This window comes from Protopterus annectens, chromosome 6.part0 (assembly GCF_019279795.1).
Source record: "Protopterus annectens isolate FY-2018-M chromosome 6.part0, PAN1.0, whole genome shotgun sequence".
NCBI classification, from domain to species: Eukaryota; Metazoa; Chordata; order Ceratodontiformes; family Protopteridae; genus Protopterus; species Protopterus annectens.
In genome coordinates, this window is record NC_056737.1 from 973,552,604 (window position 1) to 973,567,078 (window position 14,475).

General features: G+C 37.0%; 1 pseudogene; it reads left to right on the forward strand.

Moving 5' to 3' along the window:
- The window catches only part of LOC122803921, a 196,370-nt pseudogene that overhangs the window by 104,366 nt on the left and 77,529 nt on the right, over window positions 1–14,475 (forward strand).

Below are 14,475 nucleotides of genomic sequence, written 5' to 3' on the forward strand. Positions count from 1 at the left end.
TATTAAACATTATGGTTTAAAATGTTGCTTTAGTAAATCAGAGCCCTAGTATTTTGGTCGCAGTATACATGCTAGTGGAAACAAGCCAGATGAAAGCAAGGTCACAGCAATAGCTGAATTACAAAATAACCTTGCATAACTGAGTTAAGACATGCCCTATGCATGATTAACTACTTGATCTAGTTTATATCAGACTTCTCAATATTGCTATGCTGTTTAACAGACTTGGTAAAGAAAAGTGGGCTCCCTATTGAAATGTCAGCACTGAAAATGCCAAGTCCCAGCAAGCCAAAAAAAAAAAAAAAACAAAGGAGCAGAGCAAATTTCAAAAATTGCTCTTCTCCTTTAAATTTCTTTTTATGGGAGAAGTTCCCCTGCAGCCCCCACCATGATGGGGGCAAGCCCCCCAACCCACCCCAAACTATATATAAAATACTCCTCAGAGAAAGGGGAATATTCAGAGAAATGGCATCTCGGATTTAGCATATGTACTGTAAGTCTGTTCTTTCGGCCATTCAGTCTCTGTATTTTGGTTCTCTCTCTAATGGGTTCTGACATTTCAAATGGTTACCGAAACATGTGCACTGTTCATGGAGACATGCTCAAGCCCAAGCATTCAGATACAAAATAAATGCTAATAACAGCTCTAGTACTAATATGCGATGATGTCACTAAACTGGCAATAGTGAGTGCTGATGCTAGTAGCTACGGACTAGTTGCTGCATTGCACCAAAACAATGAGCAAGTGTCTCGTCCTGTTGCCTGTTGTTTTAGAATATTAGCCGTTGCTGGACACAGATATTTGGAAGTTGTAAAAGAGTGCCTTCCAACTGTTTTAGCAGGTACAAAATTCTACACGTACCTATTAGGGCTTGAGAGTTTCCAACTCTAGACTGATCACAAACCACTGGTTCTACTAATCAAATCGTATGATCTTGATAAAGTACTACCTTGGTACCAAATACTGTTAATGAGACTAAGAAAGCTCAGTATCAGAACTACCCACATGCCAGAAAAACTAGTATCATCCGCCATCAATCCAATGTCCTGTTAAGTGTCAATTACCTGCAAATATTGCCAGTGGTGTTGCTAAAACAAAGTATATCACTAACTATCCAACATATTTTGTCCAGGTATTATTGAAACATTCAACCAAAACAGAAAGCAGAAAAAGAGGACAGCAGTGTGGTAGCTCAGTGGTTATAATGGCTTCATCGCAGCTCCATGGTCAGGGTTCATTCCTGATCTCTGGTCACTGTTTGTGTGAAGTTTGTATGTCTGTATGGCTTTTCTCCAGGTGTTCTGTTCTCCTCCTAAAATATGCTGGGTGATTGGCTATTTGTATAACATATATATATATATATATATATATATATATATATATATATATATAGATAGATAGATATACATATATATTACTGTCTATGGATCAAAATGACTGCTGTCATGATCATGTTAAAAACTTACTAGTCTAATTTTCCAGGACTAGTGTGCACTTCTGAAAAGCAGGTTGGAATCCGCTGGTAATTCTTTTATTGCAATCAGATGTCTGATGTGTATAACTGGCTATAATTGATGGTTGCAGACAATGGTGGACTACAATGACAGCAGTTTGAATGATCTTTTATGGTTGGAATATTCCAAAATGGGAAATTTTGTTATTACTAGTTACTAAATTTAGATTCAGTTTTTGCAGTAAACATTTATTTATTTATTTATTTTTATTTTACATTTGTTTACCTAGAAAGTCCGACTGGGCATGGATCCCATTTTCAGCAGAGGCCTGGGGAGAAAAGCTCCACAAAGATTAGTACACCAAATACAGTAAATACAATGCACACATTAATAAGGTACAGTACAGAGCCAACAAATTAATAAAGTACAGTTTCAAGACCAAGAAAGAAGCAAAAAGTAAATAGACTATAAGGAGCACAGTGTGTTACAATAAACAATACAGTTGAAAGGACATTTTGTTCAGTCATTTGGTTACATTCATCAGTGGCTAGTACAGTAAACACACATTGATTAAGAGCATAGAAAGGAGTTGTTACAAGCTTTCATAGGAGCTTGAAGTATGACATGAACATGTTCAAAACACTCAAATTTAAAACAAATCTAAAAATATTTTTTCTTTATTGAACAGTACACATAAAATTTTAAATAATACTGTAGATAAGTATGTGTTTTAAACAATTAAAAAGATGCTTCAAAAGAAAATGTGCATGCATGAAAGGTCCAAAAAAAGTATGTGAGGCCCCATGGTTTGAACACAAGTCAAGGCCCAAAGTACATTAAATCATCTACTGCTGACAGTTATGTATCAACTCAAAATATCACAAGTGAAACATCTACAAGACACAGTAACATTTGTATATAAACTTAGAACACAAACATTATCACAAAACAAAATGTTTTTGCAGTGACACTTCAGTCCCTGCACCCCCTGTTCACAACTCTGATCTTTAAATACTACCTACAACAGTAGCTGTGACCGTCTAGGAGAAAAGACAAAATTAACAAAAAAAAAAGTCCACCTTTCACTTTTTCTTAAATGAATGATTTAGCTAAATCAAATAAAATGTTTTAACAAAAGGGCCACCATTCTCTTCATACAGCTTATTTAGATCTGGTCAAAGCATTAAATCCTATATCACATGCTGGCATTGTTAATAAGTTGTCTTAAAAGTAGATCCATACATGATGGGGTGGATAGCCAAATGGTTGAAAGATAGAGCCCACATAGTTAAGACAGTAGGTGCCTCCTCAAAAAGTACAACAGTAACTAGTACTGGAGCACAGGGCTCGGTACTTGGACCCCTCCATTTCAACATCTAATTTTCTAGTCCCTAGATTGGGAATCATGACCTTTGATTAACTAAGTTTCTAGATGACTACAGATTGGGCATTATTGTCAAATCTTCATCTGATACCCATTCATTACAGCAAAAACTAATCCTGATAAACAAATAGTGTACATAACAGGGCTAAAATTAAATGCAAAACAAAAGTGCAGTATTGTCACATTTGGTAAATAACTCTCTCCCTCAATGTATAGTATAACAAGTTCCTCACTCCAATGTGATAATATCATCTGTGGTCTTAGAACCTGGATCAGTCATTCCCCTTGCTTTGACCACCATGTAGCAAATGCAGTCAGGACATCCTTATATTTAGCATGGATAACATCTAAAAGCCTAAAGAATTTAAATTCCACCATATGCAGCCCTATTTAGACCAGTTATTGAGTACAACATTCCCTTCAGGATGTACTTTTCTAGACATATAAAGCAGCTAGAAAGACTACAAAGGCTCCTATCCAATAAAGTGGTTGGGCCAAACTATCTGAGCTACCAGGAAAGGCTTGAAGCACTAATATATCACTTGGTTTGTTATAGACTCTTGTAGGGTCATCTATGCCTTGCATTCCATGCCATTAGAGATGCCATCTTTGATCTCCTGCATTTTCAGAAGTAAAATAACTCCACTAATACCAGAACTATGGACTTTAAATCTCAAACAGCACATAAATAAAACATCACAAATGACCAGCCACTAAAGGGCAGCTGAGGAAATATAAATTCAAGCCAATAATCCAGAACTTGACCAAATCAAAAAAGTCTTTAATAGCAAAAAAAGTAAACTAGTTCAGCACTTTCATTTCCAAAGTCAGAAACTTCATCAGAACTAGCTGAAAATGACTCAACTACAATTTATATAAATGCAACAATCATGTGACAACACTTAAATTCAATACAATTAGTGATTTAAAACAACAGAAAAATATTTCTTAAAATTATTTATATAGGAAAACAATACAGATAAAAGACATTAGCTTGATAAAACTATTAAAAATGTATAAATGTTTATAAGCATCCTAAAATAATAAATTAAGCATCTAAGTGCTTTAACTTTAATAGAAACAGAATCGTTAATACCTGGCCAACTTGTGGCATTCAGAACCAGCTGCCACTTTAACTCACGTCTATCTATGTGGTCACTAGTAACATATCCTCTCAGGTCATTCTTTATTTGTTCTATTACTGCAAATTTAAATTCATGTTTAGGATCAACTAAATTTCTGTATAGAGCATTAGTATTATTACATTTCTTTATGTTTAGACTGTGCTCATAAACCCTATCTTTTAATTTCCTGGAGGTTTTTCCTACATAAAAAGCAGGGAATGTGGAGCAGCAGGCCACATAAATTCCCTCTGCTGGGAATCACAAGTAAAATGACCTCTTATCTTATAACCAAAGCCATTGATGACTAAACAATTTGTAACCAAAACATAAGGGCATTGGTTACATCTATCACATTTTACCATCCCTGTTTTCCTGTTCTCAATAGCCTTATTTATGTTCTGATAGCTGTTTAAAAGATATATATTTCCTGAAAACTATTTGGGAAGCATTCCCCAATAAGGTAACATTCTGATTGTCCAAGGAAAATAAATCCCATTTTTTATAAGGACATTGGCTATGGCATAGCTATCCAAAGTAAATGCAGAAATAAAATGCTTTTGATTGTTTGACCCAGGATTTCGCCCCTTATTGGAGGCAGAGATGGCATCAATGAAACCCAGTCCTGTCCCCAAACATGGTGTTCTCCTTCATTTGTGTCAATGTCCACTCCTGTTGGTTTAACAATCCTCCCCTCAATGTTGTTTTTACTCTGTTTCCCTGATCTCTCATTCAGCATTGTATTCACCTCCCTTTTTGTGTTACTCCAAAACCCTGTCAGTCTTTTCTGTATTTCCTTGCTACTGAATATATCTCTAACCTTTCTCTTATTTCCCTTACTACATTCCAGAACTTTCCCTTCTCTTAGAAAAGAAATTAGGCACCTATCCCACAAATAAATGATTCTTCCATCTACCTACCTCCATTCTGCTCATTTGTGATTCGCTGACCTTCTGCTCTACACTCTGCTTGCTTCCCTTTTTCAATTTTGTCATAGATTCCCATTTCCAGCCTTTAATCTGGTCAAAATGTAGATAAACACACCACCAAACCTTTCAACTGTACAGATTTTCGCAGAATGTCCAGATTCTTGCGACATATTTTTTGGTCTGTTTCAATATTTAAAAATTGTCCCTATTTTGGGCATTTGTCCCACTTTTATTTATGGCTTTGTCTAGACTTCTTGTTCAAAGAGTTTGAGAGGACACCACACCACATCACTTTTGTCCAAAAAGGGTTGTAAAAAGCATTATCTTTTTATTGTTGCACTGCATTTTATAGGTCATGGAGAACACTGTCAATACCCATATATAACCAATGAGAAATGGTGCGTTATATTATATTGCAAAATGAGGTTCATGCTGTGTCATGTGCTACGCATATTGCATCAGCTGTGCGAATGAAGTGAGCACCATTGCATAGCAGTTGTCAATTACAAAATGGAATTAATCTTAGGCCTGTAATTTGACTGCTGCCATAGCCCCACTAGTTGATAACCTAGTGTGGCACTCCAGTCCCTTTGTGGTTAAATTCTTTAATTTACTTTTCTGCCTTCAGTCCTTTGTTGTGTAACATTCACCTTTTATGCATTTTCCTGACCTCTTAAGCAGTACCTCACTTTGTTAATGCTGTGGTTAACAGGAACTCAGTTGAGAAAGTCCTGGATTCATTTCCTCTGAAGCCTCTTTTGATTGCTGCTTACATTCTGTTGTTGTATAACATTCCCTTTTATATCTTTTCCTGACCCCTTAAACAGTGTCTCACTGTATGTTGTGCTGTGGTTAAGAGAATCACAACTGAGAAAGTCCTAGGTTCATTTCTTCTGAGGTCTGTCTTTTGATTACTGCTACATTCTGTTGTGCAACTTTCTTCTGATATATATTTTCCAGTTTTACAGTCACTCCTGAAGTAGCTCACATACTTCATTCAAGAACATTCCTACCACATTTTTTTGTGCGTTCTAGTCTACACTTTGTTGTAACCTGTATGAATCCTGTCAATACTTAAAACTGCAAGACAATCAGTAGGAAAACCAAAATTAGGAAGAAGAAGAAGTTGTGAGTTATGCCTGTGCTGTCTATTCACTCAGAATGGTGTAGACTTAGTGTACACTTAGTGTAGGCTTTATTGACTCCCAGGGCTTTGTTTACAAGAATATCAGTGAGTGAAGAATGGGTTCAAATCTCCTGAAGGTTGACATTTTATTTTTCATTACATTTATCACTATAATACAGGTAGACTGATAAAATAAAAATGTCAGTGAATCATTATTACTACTTTACTGTACCCTCCACCCATACTATCTCAGTTTCACATTCTTTCTCTGTCCAGGTAGTTCAGATGGATATCTATATAAGTATCATTGTGTTCTGCATTGCTCTGTCAGTTTTTTTTTTTTTTGGTGCCTTATCACCATCTCTATACTTAACCACTGCCAATCATAGCCTTGCTTAGGTCCATAAATTTTTTTGCATATCTTTTGCCTTGGGTTACAATAATAATTACCATCTGTGCATACAGTAGTGATGCTGTTGTACATGGCCTAAATTAGAAGCTTGCCCATAGTCATTGTTTACAACAGCTGCTCATACTTTACTCAGGCCATGGGTTGGACCAACACAATCTTCCTGTAGGTCAAAACGGTGGCCATGAGGAAGAGCAGCTCATCATGAAAACTGGCCTGACCTTATGCATTCCTAATGAGCCTCAGGGCTTGTCATACATAAATACACGGTAAACAGTGTTGATTTGGCTATGATCACAGATGATGCATTTCTGAATCCCCGGGCACATCTATTTCTTTTTTAATTCATACACTGAAAAACAACTCAACTTTTTAGATGTCATATTATTTTCCTGTAAGCCTATTATCATGACGTAGCTGGTGTCCTTCCTTCAGTATTAACAATGAATTCCCTCTTATGCTGAATGAGTACTGCTATTGTGTTCAAGCTACATACTGCAGGTATGCATACAAATCTGAGTTTAGTTTCCTGATGACATTCAGATTTTAAAATACGTTCTAAACTTTATACATCATGCAGGACTTGCATGTTCTCTTCTTTCATTCTCTTTAGTGAAATCTGAATGACTCTAATTGTGGCCCTCTTATGATTCCTTTTATATTTTACCAATGTGAAAAAATATGTTTTCTTATTTTTATAATCAAAACCAGCCTTCTTTTCTAACAAAAGCCATGATACCAGTACTGCAGACCTGAAACACTACCCTTCTACCATTGCTCTACACTTTAATCATGCAAAATAGGCAGAAATGCACATCAGTTCCTTTGCTCCCTGATAGTTCATCAAATGACAACTGTAGATTAACAATACATTTTTGACAGCTGCTTTCTGCAATCAGATAGGACAGTAAACACTTCATTTTCATGTCTTTTTTCATCCATTTTAGGAACTGCATGCCACATTTTATGCATTATTTCTGGAGAGTGTACTTACCAATGCTACTTATATGCAGTCATATTTCCTTTTGTATGGATGCTTCAAACAGAAGCAAAGAGTCTGAAGCACCAAAGCTGTACTTTTAAAGCAAGATCAAACATGAAAATTATTCTGACATGCAAGAAAGTAATAAAAGGATAACCCACTATATGATGAGTTCTGATTGGATCAGTTCAAAACATTGATTTAAATGTCATAACCTTCAAATGGGCAATCCATGTTTGCTATTGAAAATCACTGTTGGTGTAGTTTCTATTAGCACATCAGCAGTTTTTGTAATGTGTACAAGCATTTCCTCTACCATGGAATGAATATATTTAAGTGGGGTGAAGTTCTGCAATATGAATGCAGAAAATAAAAAAAAAATCTTTTTAAAAATATTTTTATGTTGAAGCTTTGATTGTTTTTTTTTTTTTTTATTAGAAGCAACATAAAATATCTGTGACACATTGTAGAATTCAGGTACGATTTATACATAGTAATTTTGTAGAAGATAGCTCAGAATACATTACAAAGGTAATGCTTAACCAACAAATCCTGCTACGGTATTTCTAAAAATATGAATGCTTACTATATTAAATAGTGTAATGGCAGGCTTTCTTTAATGATTATTTTGGCAAGATGATGATAAATTACTTCTTATGTACATATACTGAATAATTGAAAATTAAAAGATGAAAAAAAACAGGCCTGTATGATGACATAATATCCAGGCACATAAATAGTTCAAACAATTACAGATCAGTAGATATATACCACAGCAGGTATCATTATGCAGAATTCAGTGAGAACTTTTAATCCATCTTAATGAAAACCAGGAATGGCTCTGGTACCTTGGATACAGCCTTCAGTTGAATACAAGCTGATGAAGGCAGGCTTTTCCATGAAGCACTACTGATAAACATTAATGTGTGTGATCACTAGTGTGTGACTGCCCAGCTTTTCCCTGGAAGGTAAAATTACCAGTGACCTGGGATTTCTTCTATGGTGTGACCTCAAAGTTGACATATGTAACTATTGGAGTTGGGCAGTACAGTCCCCCCAGTTGAGTAGTTCAGAGGCTTGTCTCCTCATAAAAAAATGAGTTTCTGCATTCAGGAGCTTTTGTTTATTTGTGATCACAATTGTATGAGTTGACAGAGTTTCAACCTACTGATCCTTGACGATTTCCCTTCCCAAATGAAATTTCCCACCAGTCTCTTATATTTTCAAGAAATTTTGTAAAGGTGATCTGTATCAGATATCTTAATAAAAATAATATTTTAGGAAGAATAATTATCTTAGCAAACTGAACCTTCTGTAGAAAGGGGAGCCTTTGTCTTTGCAAAGCAATACTTTTACTTTGTAGTTTTTGCACCAGTGGTTGGATGCTACTCTTAATCTGCTGAACCATGTTAATCATTACCTTGATTCTCAAATAATCATACATTACTATGGACACAACTAAAACCTCTAACCCCTTGCTTCCATGTATATTCATTAAGAGGGAACAGAAGTTTTTTTTTGGTTAAGTTGTAAACCTATTATTTGAGAACTCTCTTTAAAATCATGCAACAGTAGCTCTGTTTCTGGCCAGGTAACTACCCAAAATACATAATCATCTCCATGCAACATTAAGAGATTACTATATGACTCTGGCAGTTTGGTACACAATGCAGAATGCTTGCATAGTAGAATACTGTTGTATAAGCCACCCGTACAAATAATAATGGGGACAGTGGGCATCGCAGAGGTTGCCACAATAAAGATCAAGTGTTGGGAAGAGCACCTGATTTGTATAAATTTGTGCTGTTGGAGTAGTGTACAATAATTTATATTACTGAATAAATCCATCTGGGTGACCCATGGCTTCCATTGCTGACCACACAAAAAAAATCCCAATGTACAGGGTCAAATGCCTTGTTCAAAAACTACATTAGGGCAACTGCCCTGCCTCCATTTAATAAAACCAGAATGACTGGAGCCCACTAATTTTGCCTTGATTTTTGCCAATATATTTGCTAATATTTTATCATATATTTTCACAACTACCTGTAACAATGCAATAGGATGATAACTGTTCGGGTCCATCCTATCTTTATTCAGTTTCAGCAGGTTATAACCTTCATTCTTGTTATTTCCAGGGAGAAATGCTTCCATGAGATACATCTTTTGAAAAAGGATAGTAATGGGCTGTGATGACAGGAGATACTGACAGCCATGCCAGGAAAAGTAAGGCAGTGGATTTATGACTTGCACCAGCGCAGCTAGCTGGAATTTTGTAAATAATTATATGCCATTTGTATATAAAACTGATCTGTACAGATGCTTGTGCTGATAATGTGTTTGTGAGGTTTGCGTGTGTTAAAATGTATCAACAGTGCACCCTGCTGGAATGAAAACAAATATACATTTATTATTATAGCAGAATTAAATGTATATGTTTTAATAGAGGATACTGGGACATCAGAGGTTAACCAGCTAGCTTACTTAAAGAAAAATAAGGGAAATGTAAATGAGCTGTTAAATCATTAAAATGTTACCCCACAGTGCTGAAAAGGACTGGAGATGGTAGGTCTGGAAAAAGCATTTGTTCATTAGCTCAGTAAAAAGAGGGAAGCCCCAGGCAGTGCCATAAACATTTAGATGTGTATTGTAGCCATCTATGCTAAATTCCTGTCTCAGCTTCAAAGAGGGGATACTGGGCCTGACAACAAGAAGGACCATTCACCACATCATCTGCCTTGCTCTATTAAGTAAGTAGGGAATACTAATTCTCCTAGATTCAGTCAGGAAAATATAATGAAGCTTAGTTTAGATATTGTTTTTCTTTATTTGTCTGAGTATGTCCGTCAATGTTATTTTTCAATATTTCCTGTGATTTAAACTCTGTGGTTTACTGTAAATATATGTTTAGTATTTTTGTTCTTTTATTATTTATTAAATACATTTAAACTTTTCATTGTGACTGGTTCTTTTTAGAAAACATTTAAGCTTTGAGAGTATATGCACTTATTTTTTAGTGACAACCCTGGCCACTCCTGAAAGCCTTGCTGTTTGGTCTACATTACCACTTGTATTAATATTAACTTCACTCAGTATAATTGGATACCCTTTTAACAGTCTTATAAGTGGTGGCAGTGAATCCACCTTATAGTCTGGGCAAAGTTGGTAGAGCGGGTGATCTGTATTAGCCTTTCCCAGGTGTGTGTGTGTGTGTGTGTGTGTGTGTGTGTGTGTGTGTGTGTGTGTGTTTGTGTGTGTGAAAATTAAATCTCAGAGAGTGTGTGTGTCAGCTACATGGGACAGGGACATGTAGCATTGGTTTCACAGTGCCAGCAGGGAGCCTTATTGGGGACCTGGGGAGAGATAGAGACACCCAGACCCCAGGATGAGTGTGTGCCCTGTGTACTCTTAAGAGAAATTGTGTTTGATGCAGAGAGGTCTGCATCTGGAAATACTGAGTGTATCCATTTGTATTCCAACTGCATGCCCCTCTCCAGTGTCAATGGTGAGGAATCAGGCTCCTTGATTACTGGCCCAGCACTGGGATGTCACATGGGCTCTCTAGGCTAACTTTAAAATGCTTACAAAATCTGCTGTAAAGCCATCTAGGCCAGACGTTTTTTCCACAAATGAGCTCTGTAATGGCCTTAACCAATCCCTGCAAACTCAAAGGATTCCCCAATAATTCCATAGTCTTTTGAGTAATAGCCAGAATGGGAATTTTAGAATAGTGGTGCAAAATGTGGTTCATCTGACTTTATGCCTGATGTTGAGTAGGAGTTTTTGCAGCACTTTAACTGCAGTGAACATGCTATGTATGTGTTGAAACCAAATCCACCAATTGCTTGAGCAAGTCATATAAGCAATTCATCTCTGTGTTGCAAGGCTACTTGTTGACATCAATGCTGACAGTCACTATTTTTCATTTAACAGCACAGAAGTGGTGTAGTATCACTGACTGAGAAGACTGTGGCATATGTCAGATTTGCCTTCGTCTTTTTCTTTTAGCTTCTCCTCCCTACATCTGACCATCAGCTACCTGACCCACATCCAGGCCCAATAAGGAGGTCTAGAACCCTGGTGCGGCATAATACTGTACCCAGCGAGTATATCTTAATGACCTGCCACCCCACAGTAGCATTGGGAATTCCACAATTGCTGCTTTTGGAGGTTGTGTATACACTTCCAACCATGCACATCCTCCCCTCCAAGTGGGGTACACACACAATTCCACCCATGCAGATCCTTCCACCTAAGTGGGGTGCACACACACTTCCAACCACGCACATCCTTCCACCCACATGGGGTGCACACACACTTACACCCATGCACATCCTTCCACCCAAGTGGGTTGCACATGTTTCCACCCATGCACATCCTCCCAACCAAGTGGGGTGCACACACACACTTCCACCCATACATGTCCTCCCACCCAAGTGGGGTGAGCACACACTTCCACTCATGCATATACTCCCACCCAAGTAGGGTGCACACATGCTTCCACCCATGCAGGTCCTCCCATCCAAGTGGGGTACACACATGCTTCCACCCATGCATGTCCTCCCACCCAAATGGGGTGCACATGCACTTCCACTCATGCACATCCTCCCACCCAAGTGGGCTACACACATGCTTCCACCCATGCATGTCCTCCCACCCAAGTGGGGTGCACACATGCTTCCACCTGTACACGTCCTCCCACCAAAGTGGTATACCACTAGCAGAGTGGAGAGTGATGGGCTTTCAATGCTGATACTGCAGTGAGCCTTGTCTGCCTCTGCCCCCTGCCCCAGACGTGTCACCTGACATTAGCCACTCACTCCCATCCTCCCACTGTCTGGTCCTTGTAGCATTAGTTCTGCTACTCCAGCATAGGCCACTTGGGGCATAGTAAGGACTTCATCCCTCTAAGCAACAGAGCTGGCTCAATTTATCTTCCTCTTAATCTACACTCAAACTCTCATATACAGCAAGAGACACTGTCAGATATCTGTGGGTATAATGTTTTGCTATGGCTTAGATCCCGAAAACTGCAAAGATACCATATTACTTTAAAACAAACCATCCTATATAAAATAGTCACCAAAAGGAAACATAATTTGCTTCACCAGTGGTACAGTGATATACAACCTAGGGCGGTAATTAAAAGGTCCCCACAGCACTCAGATCATCAGAATTTTTGTAAACTGAGTTTGATTATTTCACTTTCAGTAGTTATAAGACTATAATTCCTTTTGTGGAAATGTAGCCTGGCAGATATGCAATGATATTTTATCCTTATGCCTTTTTCTGAAGTCTTAAATTTGTATTTAGAAAGGACTGCTTTGTTAATTTCACTTCAGTGGTCAGGTGCTCATCCCAATGCCTGAAGAAGTTCCCTTGTGCATTTTTCAATTATTGATCAACCATTTCATGTGTAATGTTGACTTATTCACATTTATTCTACTTTTTTTAAACAAGAAACTTTGTTATTAAATTATCACATATGACATAGGCAATCATACATTTATATAAATAAAACAAACCATATTGACAATATTTTGTTGCAAACATTATACATCACTTATAATCTACGCAGATATTGTCAGTCAAACATTGAATAGCTTATTCATATCCTGTCTTCTCTTAAATCTTGTTCCTTCTCTGCATGTATTGTTCCCATAATTCCCATTTTTTCTTATGTGATTTGCTCCTATCCTTTTCTAAAGATCCCAATTCCAGTTATTTTTATCTCTGTTACTATATTCACAGAAGTAAAGTTGGTTTAGACTTTGATTTCCATTTTCTAGTAATAGCTTTCTGACAGCCACCATAATTAAACTCAGCAAGGCTAACTATGTTTAAACAATTCAGATTCTGTACCATGGCTCAAAAAATAATTTCCTTAGTTACACCAATTTGCTCAACCAGTATCTCTGACAGTGCAGTCTGCAGGAAATCTTTAAAGTCTGCCAACTCACTAAACTCCTAGAAAATATTTTCCCAGTTATCTCTTTCTTCTCCATCACACCTCCAACATTTACTGTCTACCTGAGGAAGAATTCTTTGGAGTCTACTTAGGGTATAAAAATACCTATGTAAACATTTACAAGCAAAGATCCTAAATCTTCTGGACTTTGTTGCATATTTGGGAGACATACATATATCCCACATTGTTTCTTTGTGAATTGCTTATCCAGTCTTTCTTCCCAACCCTTTGTAACCTCCTCTGAGTGATTCTTATAATTATCATGCAATATTGCGCATGCTCTACTAATTATTCCTTTTTAACAGAAGCTTATTTTCTAGATTCTAATAAAAACTCTACCGGTGCTGGTCTTTCATTTAGGATCCCCCATTTCTTTCTCTTTGTCTATACACTGATATCAATCCTTGATAGGGAAGGCAATCTCTATCCTGCAGTCCAAATATATTCTTGGCCCCTTCCTATCCTATTTACTTTCCCTCTCTAATTATTTCCTCCCAATACCTTGGTTCTTTTACCAGTTTTCTCCAGTATACTCTAGCCACCTCTTGTATCCCTAATTGCAGCCATCCATATCAGCAGAATATAGTTTCTCCATTCCTATGTTGGCTTAGTTCTTAGAATACTTTCTGCTATTTTATGGCTATGGTATTATTTATGGTTGTTGTTATTCTCCTTAAAAATCTACATCCAAAATTCCAGTCTCTCCTTGTTTCTTGAGCTTCCCCCTTTGAATTATAGGATTCTGCTTGTATTATGTATAGGAGCTTTAAATGTGTAGCTTTGAAATATCCCTTCAAATCAGGTAATTCAAACCCACCTTATTTAATTGGAAGAATCAGCTTGTTCCACTTAACTCTTGCTGCATTCCCCTCCCAGATAAAATCCTTCAGCTCTGTATTAATTGCTATCCATAACTTTTTTTCTGGTTGATATAAATATGTCAGAACTATGTATAACACTAAAAGGGCTAAAACATTTTAACTGCTTGTATCTTGCTATCTATATCTATATAACAGAGCTTCCAATTTTTCAATTTTCATACTATCTTTTATTTAGTCTCTTCCCACACATCCTTAGCTGCCACACCAGAATCATTTCTAA